Genomic DNA, 11,687 nt, shown 5'->3' on the forward strand with positions numbered 1-11,687 from the left:
CAAACCTCTGGAGAAAAATTCATGAAAACAAAGAAGGATGGAAGCTCAGTTGGCTATAAACAGTTACAAGGGAATGTTTTAAATGCTTATTTACTCAAGCATAGGTTTCCATAACTCTTGGTTTAAAGACTAATCTAGCATACAATGAAATAGTGGGTTAATATCCACTCCATGAATGTATATGTATTAGTTCTAGACAATCTGGAGGACCACCCAAAAATGTATTTTAAAACGTGGACCATATACATGATTTATCAGGTCAGCGTATACATTTTTGGATTGGGCAGATATCCCCAAATATATGGTTTGGCTTAGGCAGATATGTCCAAATACTGCCTCCTCATAACAATTCATTTTTTCCCCATTGCTTAAGTATAATTTCTTGCTCTCTGTCCCATAAATATCTTTAACATATAATTCATTTCTCTTCATTTTAGAATACTATGCCAGCCCTCCAATTGCCTAGATTCTTTCCTATGCTTGCAAAAATGCTAAACTAAGGTTCTAGAGGAACTAAGTGTTATTTGGAATACATTCCCTGACTAGGGATAGACCTGCCTTGTTTCTGAATTGCAGGGATGGGGTAGTGAAGGCAAGATGCGGTCTCCCTTTAAAATTCTCCAACCAATACCTATTAGCAATTAGAGAACATTTAACTACACTTTCTTTTTTATGTTTGTGAGTGTTGCTGCCAGCCTGAAATCTTTTCATGAGAAAACTATGCGTATACTAAACCCAGACAAACAAAGGAGAAGAGAAAAATGAAAAAGGGAAAATGATTTTCAGAAATATACAGATGCTGCTCTGGTCTTTTCCCCTTAAATTCTCAGGTTTCCAATTTCAGCTTCTTCTCAATAAATATATTTCTGAGGGTTTAAAGGTGTTCCTCATCCATATTATGTACTTTTTTATCAGTGGAAATGCCATGAGGAGTGAACTGTATTGTGGTTACCTTAAAACAATTCAGTTAATGTTATACCACACTGGTTTGACTGTATATAGAGGAAAAAAAGTTGCTAAAATGTGGAAACAAATATACTAGTGAAATCAGAGTTTCTTTGTCTTAACCTTATTTTTAGAAGATCTTTAAAATTGAAGAATGCAGCTCAACTATAGGACTTCTTACGGAGGGAAGCAGGAATCACCAGAATTAAGAGATGAGAGTTTCATTATTCTTTCTCCCTACACCATACTTAGGCTTGGTGCCTTTTCACAAGGTCCTCTGCTCAGAGTGTCAGTCCTTGAAGTTGGTTCTGTAGTGGACATGTGTGTGTGTGTGTCAGTATATGTAATTTTGCTTTTACAATGCTGGCAGTAAGAAGCCTACTAATTTTATTCAGCATGGTGACAGGCCCTAACATTTAAATTATTTTTCATGTTGTGAGTAACTTATTATTCATTGGGTATCTTCCCTGTAAATCTTGTCCTCACTCTGTAAGATTTGTCTTTGGTGTCCAACAAAGGGTTTCATTGCAATGAGAATCAAGGTGTGTCTATCCTCTGACCCAGAGCCCAAGCAATGCCAGCCTTCCAGACCAGCCCAGGAGCTCGGGGTGGGGAAACAGAGCCATTATAGAACATCTTCATTCCTCTGCCCAGACAACAGCAGAGTTATCTCCCAGGCCCTCCTAGAAGGGCATCTCGAAGCACATCTTGCTGAAGAGCCAAATTCAGGACCCAGAGGATTAAGACTAAAATCAAATCTCACTGGGGTTCCTGTGCAAGAGAGAACTGGAGGAATGGATTGGCTCTTTTTCAGGAATATTTGCCTTTTGATCATTTTAATGGTAAGTAGAATTTAAAGGCCTGGGAAAGAAATACAAACTTGAAACCTTGCCTCCTGTGTCAGTTGTTGGACTTTCTACATGGGATTCACTCCATTTTAAAACCCCTTCCAGCAAAGAGAGTTCTATGAGTTCAGCCTCTGGTGACTTCAAAGGACTCTCCATGCTTGAGGGAACAAATGGCATAGAGAAGCAGGGTGTAATCTGGTTGAATTCAACTTAAATGACATCAGAGACATAATCTAATTCAGAAAAAATGCTGGAATAATTCTAAAATGTATAATCAGAAATAAAATTATTTTTCAATTTTCTTTTACTTATACTTAAATCAGGCAGATTGTTGCCAAAATTCCCAGTGCAAATGGGTTCTACATTTGTAGGGAAGTAAAGTTGATCAAGCCCATTTCTTTTAAACAGTTATTTCCTTGCGAGTTTGTTTCAAGGTGGAGGAATGTTAGCTATGTCAAGATTACACTATAACTAATTATAAAATATTTGAATCATAAGAATTTTTTCCGGTAAGAAATGGTTAAAGAAAAATGAAGAAAACCAAGCCATTACGACAAACCCTTTCTGGAATTATCAAGGCATTCCTACAGTCCAGGAAGGGAACATTTAGGTGACCTATTTCTTTTTTTTTTTTTTTAACATCTTTATTCGACTACAATTGCTTTACATTGTTGTGTTAGTTGTTGCTGTATAACAAAGTGAATGAGCTATACGTATACATATATCCCCATATCTCTTCCCTCTTGCATCTCCCTCCCACCCTCCCTATCCCACCCCTCTAGGTGGTCACAAAGCACCGAGCTGATCTCCCTGTGCTATGCAGCTGCTTCCCACTACCTATCTATTTTACATTTGGTAGTGTATATATGTCCATGCCACCCTCTCACTTTGTCTCAGCTTACTCTTCCCCCTCTCCGTATCTTCAAGTCCATTCTCTAGTAGGTCTGTATCTTTATTCCCGTCTTGCCCCTAGGTCCTTCATGACCTTTCATTTTTTTATTTATTTTTTTTAGATTCCATATATATGTGTTAGCATATGGTATTTGTTTTTCTCTTTCTGACTAACTTCACTCTGTATGACAGACTCTAGGTCCATCCACCTCACTACAAATAACTCAATTTCATTTCTTTTTATGGCTGAGTAATATTCCATTGTATATATGTGCCACATCTTCCTTATCCATTCATCTGTTGATGGACACTTAGGTTGTTTCCATATCCTGGCTTTTGTAAATAGAGGTGCAATGAACATTGTGGTACATGACTCTTTGAATTATGGTTTTCTCAGGGTATATGCCCAGTAGTGGGATTGCTGGGTCGTATGGTAGTTCTATTTTTAGTTTTTTAAGGAACCTCCATACTCTTCTGCATAGTGGCTGCATCAATTTACATTCCCATCGACAGTGCAAGAGGGTCCCCTTTGCTCCACACTTTCTCCAGCATTTATTGTTTGCAGATTTTTTGATGATGGCCATTCTGAACAGTGTGAGATGCTATCTCATTGTAGTTTTGATTTACATTTCTCTAATGATTAATGATGTTGAGCATTCTTTCATGTGTTTGTTGGCAATCTGTATATCTTCTTTGGAGAAATGTCTATTTAGGTCTTCTGCCCATTTTTGGATTGGGTTGTTTGTTTGTTTTTTTGATATTGACCTGCATGAGCTGCTTGTAAATTTTGGAGATTAATCCTTTGTCAGTTTCTTCATTTGCAAATATTTTCTCCCATTCTGAGGGTTGTCTTTTCGTCTTGTTTATGGTTTCCTTTGCTGTGCAAAAGCTTTGAAGTTTCATTAGGTCCCATTTGTTTATTTTTGTTTTGATTTCCATTACTTTAAGAGGTGGATCAAAAAAGCTCCTGCTGTGATTTAAGTCATACAGTGTTCTGTCTATGTTTTCCTCTAACAGTTTTATAGTGCCTGGTCTTACATTTAGGTCTCCAATCCACTTTGAGTTTATTTTTGTGTATGGTGTTAGGGAGTGTTCTAATTTCATTCTTTTGCAAGAAGCTGTCCGGTTTTCCCAGCACCACTTATTGAAGAGACTGTCTTTTCTCTATTGTATATCCTTGCCTCCTTTGTCAAGAGTAGTTGACCATAGGTATGTGGGTTTATCTCTGGCTTTCTATATTGTTCCATTGATCTATGTTTCTGTTTTTGTGCCAGTACCATATTGTCTTGATTACTGTAGCTTTGTAGTATAGTCTGAAGTCAGGGAATCTGATTCCTCCAGCTCCGTTTTTTTCCATCAAGACAGTTTTGGCTATTCGGGGTCTTTTGTGTCTCCATACAAATTTTAAGATTTTTTGTTCTAGTTCTGTAAAAAATGCCACTGGTAATTTGATAGTGATTGCAATGAATCTGTAGATTGCTTTGGGTAGTACAGTCATTTTCACAATATTGATTCATCCAATCCAAGACCATGGTATATCTCTCCATCTGTTGGTATCACCTTTAATTCCTTTCATCAGTGTCTTATACTTTTTTGCATACAGGTGTTTTGTCTCCCTAGGTAGGTTTATTCCTAGTTATTTTACTCTTTTTGTTGCAATGGTAAATGGGAGAGTTGTCTTAATTTCTGTTTCAGATTTTTCTTCATTAATGTATAGGAATGCAAGAGATTTCTGTGCATTAATTAGGTATCCTGCTACTTTACCAAATTCATTGATTAGCTCTAGTAGTTTTCTGGTGGCATCTTTAGGATTCTCTATGTATAGTATCATGTCATCTGCAAACAGTGACAGTTTCACTTTTTCTTGTCCAATTTGCATTACTTTTATTTCTTTTTCTTCTCTGATTGCTGTGGCTAGGACTTCCAAAACTATGTAGAATAATAGTGGTGAGAGTGGACATCCTTGTCTTTTTCCTGATCTTAGAGGAAATGCTTTCAGTTTTTCACCATTGAGATTGATGTTTGCTTTGGGTTTGTCATATATGGCCTTTATTATGTTGAGTTATGTTCCCTCTATGCCCACTTTCTGGAGAGTTTTTATAATAAAACGGTGTTGAATTTTGTCAAAAGCTTTTTCTGCATCTATTCAGATGATCATATGGGTTTTATTCTTCAATTTGTTAGTATAGTGTATCACATTCATTGGTTTGCATATGTTGAAGAATCCTTGCATCCCTAAGATAAATCCCACTTGATCATGGTGTATGATTCTTTTAATGTGTTGTTGGATTCTGTTTGCTAGTATTTGTTGAGGATTTTTGCATCTATATTCATCAGTGATATTGGTCTGTAATTTTCTTTTTTTGTAGTATCTTTGTCTGGTTTTGGTATCACGGTGATGGTGGCCTCATAGAATGAGTTTGGGAGTGTTCCTTCCTCTGAAATTTTTTGGAAGAGTTTGAGAAGGGTGGGTGTTAGCTCTTCTCTAAATGTTTGATAGAATTCACCTGTAAAGCCATCTGGTCCTGGACTTTTGTTTGTTGGAAGATTTTTTTTTTTTTTTTTTTGCCGTACACGGACCTCCCACTACTGTGGCCTCTCCCGTTGCGGAGCACAGGCTCCGGACGTGCAGGCTCAGCAGCCATGGCTCACGGGCCCAGCTGCTCCGCGGCATGTGGGATCCTTCCGGACCGGGGCACGAACCCGTGTCCCCTGCATCGGCAGGCGGACTCCCAACCACCGCGCCACCAGGGAAGCCCCATGTTGGAAGATTTTTAATCACAGCTTCAATTTCATTACTTGTGATTGGTCTGTTCATATCTTCTATTTCTTCCTGGTTCAGTCTTGGAGGTTATACCTTTCTAAGAATGTGTCCATATCTTCCACGTTGTCCATTGTATTGGCATAAAGTTGCTTGTAGTAGTCTCTTAGGATGCTTTGTATTTCTGTGGTGTCTGTTTTAACTTCTCCTTTTTCATTTCTAATTTTATTGATTTGAGTCCTCTCCCTCTTTTTCTTGATGAGTCTGGCTAATGGTTTATCAATTTTGCTTATCTTCTCAAAGAACCAGCTTTTAGTTTTATTGATCTTTGCTATTGTTTTCTTTGTTTCTATTTCATTTATTTCCGCTCTGATCTTTATGATTTCTTTCCTTCTGCTACCTTTGAGTTTAGTTTTTTCTTCTTTCTCTAGTTCCTTTAGGTGTAAGGTTAGATTGTTTATTTGATACTTTTCTTGTTTCTTGAGGTAGGCTTGTATAGCTATAAACTTCCCTCTTAGAACTGCTTTTACTGCATCCCATAGGCTTTGGATCATTGTGTTTTCATTGTCATTTGTCTCTAGGTATTTTTTGATTTCCTCTTTGATTTCTTCAGTGATCTCTTGGTTATTTAGTAACGTATTGTTTAGCCTTCATTTGTTTGCGTTTTTTACGTTTTTTTTTCCTGTAATTGATTTCTAATCTCATAGCGTTGTGGTCAGAAAAGATGCTTGATTTGATTTCCATTTTCTTAAATTTACTGAGGCTTGACTTGTGACCCAAGATGTGATCTATCCTGGAGAATGTTCTGTGCACACTTGAGAAGAAAGTGTAATCTGTTGTTTTTGGATGGAATGTCCTTTAAATATCAATTAAATCTATCTGGTCTTTGTGTCGTTTAATGCTTCTGTTTCTTTATTAATTTTCTGTTTGGAAGATCTGTCCACTGGTGTAAGTGAGGTGTTAAAGTCCCCCACTATTACTGTGTTACTGTCGATTTCCTCTTTTATAGCTTTTAGCAGTTGCCTTATGTATTGAGGTGCTCCTATGTTGGGCGCATATATATTTATAATTGTTATATCTTCTTATTGGATTGACCCCTTGATCATTATGTAGTGTCCTTCCTTGTCTCTTGTAACATTCTTTATTTTAAAGTCTATTTTATCTGATATGAGTATTGCTACTCCAGCTTTCTTCGGATTTCCATTTGCATGGAGTATCTTTTTCCATCCCCTGACTTTCAGTCTTATGTGTCCCTAGGTCTGAAGTGGGTCTCTTATTGACAGCATATATATGGGTCTTCTTTTTGTGTGCATTCAGCAAGCCTGTGTCTTTTGGTTGGACCATTTAATCCATTCACGTTTAAAGTAATTATTGATATGTATGTTCCTATGACCATTTTCTTAATTGTTTTGTTTTTGTTTTTGTAGGTCCTTTTCTTCTCTTGTGTTTCCCACTTAGAGAATTTCCTTAAGCATTTGTTGTAGAGCTGGTTTGGTGGTGCTGAATTGTCTTAGCTTTTGCTTGTCTGTAAAGTTTTTGATTTCTCCGTCGAATCTGAATGAGATCCTTGCCAGGTAGAGCACTCTTTGTTGTAGGTTCTTCCCTTTCATAACTTTAAGTATATCATGCCACTCCCTTCTGGCTTTTAGAGTTTATGCTGAGAAATCAGCTGTTAACCTTATGGGAATTCCCTTGTATGTTACTTGTTTTTCCCTTGCTGCTTTCAATAATTTTTCTTTGTCTTTAATTTTTGGCAATTTAATTACTCTGTGTCTTGACGTGTTTCTCCTTGGGTTTATCCTGTATGGGACTCTCTGCGCTTCCTCAACTTGGGTGGCTATTTCCTTTCACAAGTTAGGGAAGTTTTCGACTATAATTTCTTCAAATATTTTCTCGGGTCCTTTCACTCTCTCTTCTCCTTCTGGGACCCCTATAATGCGAATGTTGTTACGTTTAATGTTGTCTCAGAGGTCTCTTAGGCTGTCTTCATTTCTTTTTATTTTTTTTTTTCTTTATTCTGTTCCACAGCAGTGAATTCCACCATTCTGTCTTCCAGGTCACTTATCCGTTCTTCTCCCTCAGTTATTCTGCTGTTGATTCCTTCTAGTGTACTTTTCATTTCAGTTATTGTATTGTTCATCTCTGTTTATTTGCTCTTTAATTCTTCTAGGTCTTTGTTAAACATTTCTTACATCCTCTCGATCTTTGCCTCCATTGTTTTTCCGAGGTCCTGGATCATCTTCTCTATCATTATTCTGAATTCTTTTTTCTGGAAGATTGCCTATCTCCACTTCATTTAGTTGTTTTTCTGGGGTTGTATCTTGTTCCTTCATCTGGTACATAGCCCTTTGCCTTTTCATCATGTCTATCTTTCTGTGAATGTGGTTTTTGTTCCACAGGCTGCAGGACTGTAGTTCTTCTTGCTTCTGCTGTGTGCCCTCTGTTGGATGAGGCTAAGAGGCTTGTGCAAGTTTCCTGATGGGAAGGACTGGTGGTGGCTACAGCTGACTGTTGCTCTGGTGGACAGAGCTCAGTAAACTTTAATCCATTTGACTGCTGATGGTTGGGGCTGGGTTCCCTCCCTGTTGGTTGTTTGGCCTGAGGCAACCCAACACTGGGGCTTACCTGGGCTCTTTGGTGGGGTAATGGCAGACTCTGGGAGGGCTCATGCCGAGGAGTACTTCCCAGAACTTCTGCTGCCAGTGTCCTTGTCCCCACGGTGAGCCACAGCCACCTCCTGCCTCTGCAGGGGACCCTCCAACACTAGCAGGTAAGTCTGGTTCAGTCTCCCCTGGGGTCACTGCTCCTTCTCCTGGGTCCTGATGCACACACTACTTTGTGTGTGCCTTCCAAGAGTGGAGTCTCTGTTTTCTCCAGTCCTGTTGAAGTCCTGCTATCAACTCACACTAGACTTCAAAATCTGATTCTCTAGGAATTCCTCCTCCCGTTGCCAGACCCCTAGGTTGGGAAGCCTGACGTGGAGCTCAGAACTTCACTCCAGTGGGTGGACTTCTGTGTTATATGTGTTCTCCAGTATCTGAGTAATCCACCCAACAGTTATGGGATTTGATTTTACTGTGATTGTGCCCCTCTTACCTTCTTATTGTGGCTTCTCGTTTGTCTTTGGATGTGGGGTATCTTTTTTGGTGAGTTCCAGTGTCTTCCTGTTGATGATTGTCCAGCAGCTAGTTGTGATTCTGGTGTTCTCACAAGAGGGAGTGAGAGCACATGCTTTTACTCCACCATCTTGGTTCAGGGTCACAAATTTTGCTTCTTCCTTAGTTTTTCCCACCAAAATTATCAGCTCTGTGAAGGCACCATCAATGGCTGCTGGTTTATTGTATTTCCAGTGCCTTGCTCTGTGCAGTTCTGGAGAGGAGAGGGCCCCACACCATGCAGGGCTGCACAGGGAAATGGTGAGGGTCGTCTCCGGGCACAGAGAAAGAGGCAACTTACGGCTGAAGCCTTTACCGTGCTTTCCTTGGAAAGAAACAGGTGAGGCAGATTCCATCCAGAAGTCTTGATTGGCAAATGGAGGAATTGAGCGCTCAACTGAGCAATCAATGAATGGACCAACTAGGTTTCACACTGGTAGCACAGATGCTGGTACTCACAAATGGCTCTTCATCTGAGACACAGGGAGGGACACTTCCTCAACAGCTAACAGTGAAGGGAGGCATCACAAAAATCAGACTCCACCATGATCTAACCCGACAGCCGTGCCAGCTGCCGAGCCTCAGGTGAGCCCTTGTCTTTGCCTAGGGCCGTGGGCGCAGGGGTCAGGACCTGGAGGCTGCCTGCTGAGCTGGGAGCTACCTAGGTGGCCCCGCGCAGGCTTAGCTGGGCAAGCGCCTGCCACCAACAGTTCCTGATAGAACTTGCTTAAACGCAAACTTAATAATAATTGATTTAAACAATTCTTTAATTTTTAATAATCTAGTAAGAACTATGATTACCTGATGTATACCCATCATTTATGCAGCTTCTGACAATCGATAAATATAAGTTGATTGAATAAAAGAATGAACCATTAAATGATTATTATAAATCACCATATATGCTTAGACACATTTCTAGTCTGTCCTTTATTACACTGACATATTATTAAGTATGCTGATAATTCTGACTATTGTTACAGATGTACTACATTGTTTTTAGTACGTTTTGATATCTGGTAAGTGCAGTCACCACCCATTACCTTTTTTTTTTAAACTTATCTTGGCACTTCTGATACACTCAAGTTTAGAAAAAATAGCAAACGATGGAATTTTGATTAAAAATAAAATTAAATTGAATATATAAATGCATAACTTTGAGCCATTCAAAAATAGCATTAATCTAATGCTTTGCCTTTTCTAGTGTGATATTTTACACAGGATAAATACTTCAGAAAAAAGTTAAAACTTCTGGAAATTTGAGACTGCTGATAAATACTTTTCATTATAACCATTGACTGGTTGATAGTTTTTATTTTCTTTCAAAACCATTTCCTCTATTTCTTATATATAAGCTCAGTATTCAAAAAAAAAAAACAAAAAACAAAAAACAGAAAAACAAAACAAAAAAACCCCAGAAAATCGTACAGTAGAGGGCACAATAAAGTTCCCAACAGTAAGATACAATTCATTTACTTTCCATCATAATATATTTCAAGAACAACCATGAAAACCAAATAAATGAATCCTAAATATTACACTTATTAAACATATTACATGGAAAAAATCCCATTCCCAAAAAGCCAGTTACTGTCACTAAATATGATATACAATTTTTTACTTTTTTCTTGAATGTTACCATGTGTCCATGTGTAAATGGTTGTTGCAATCTTTTAAACATGGACTAAATAATAAATACAGATAATAAAAATTAATTTGTGAAAACTTCTTTAAATTCTATTTCAGCTTATTTGAAATAAAAGTAAGTGAAAAAATAGAGTTCATACTAGGAAAGAATTACTGTTGGAGATCTGCCAGTGCTTTTGTGGATTGTTAAGAAAGTGAATAAGCAAAAGATTGTGTTGTATCATTTTAAAAAATAACAAAATTAAGTGAAATTGAATGCAGAAAAAAATAATAAAGGAAAAGGCAATAAAACCATTCCAATAATTATACGAATAAATCCTTTTTTGCAGCTAAAGATGGTGATTGGTACTGAACTGTTGGCAAGTGGGTATCACATGCTGGCACAAAGTGCTTTTTCATTAGCTCATAAGCAGTTTGAATTGTGCATAAGAAAGGTAATGCAGTGGTACCAATATACAATGTGGAAAAAGTGAGTTGAGGGGAAAAAATGAAAATTGAGGGCTATCTGTATTTACTGTCATTGGCATAAAGGATCAACCTTAAGTATTGAAAAATTTTTTCTTAAAAAGACCACGCCTTGGTTAGAAATCCATAGAGCTGAGTTTCCCTGTGATGAGTAAGATGACTGAGTTAAAGGTAACAGAGATGCTGAATGTGTGTTTAATAGGAGGCAGTGAGTATGTGTGGTGAGTGATGATGAGGTGTTAGTATAAAAGTCACAGTGTTTGCATGTGATCAGCATAAGTATTGCTTGACTGGGAAGTCTTATCTATTTAACAAGGAGGTGGAGGTGGAGACTTTTGTATGAGTAAGGCATGAGCCACCAGGTGTGGGGAACCTGAAGCTAGATAGGAACTGTCAATAAAAGAGTGAAAAAATAAATATTTATTATCATGCACCAAGCATTATGCTAATTACTTTTCAAATATTTTCTCATTCAATCCACCCTATGATCTTCCTTTTAAAGATGAAGAAAAGTGAGAAAAAGAAAAATGATATGGGAGCCCCTGTGACCTCGTTTCAATGCTCATTCATTCATTCATTAAAAATGTTTTTAGGGCTTCCCTCGTGGCGCAGTGGTTGAGAGTCTGCCTGCCGATGCAGGGAACACGGGTTCATGCCCCGGTCTGGGAAGATCCCACATGCCGCGGAGCGGCTGGGCCCGTAAGCCATGGCCGCTGAGCCTGCGCGTCCGGAGCCTGTGCTCCGCAACGGGAGAGGCCACAACAGTGAGAGGCCTGTGTACCGCAAAAAAAAAAAAAATGTTTTTAGTATTTCACTATTACCTGTGAGCTGAGTGCTGGGAACGGAGAGGTTGAATTAAGGTCCTTGCCATCAAGAACCTCACAGTCAGATGCAGGAAGAAATAAGAGTTAAAATACAGTATGACAAGTGTTTCATGAGGGGTGTGAATGAGAGGGCTATGGGAGAAGAGAGGGG

Source organism: Aethalodelphis obliquidens, unplaced genomic scaffold, assembly GCF_003676395.1.
Source record: "Aethalodelphis obliquidens isolate GAN/ISIS:26980383/991018 unplaced genomic scaffold, ASM367639v1 scaffold32, whole genome shotgun sequence".
NCBI lineage: Eukaryota > Metazoa > Chordata > Mammalia > Artiodactyla > Delphinidae > Aethalodelphis > Aethalodelphis obliquidens.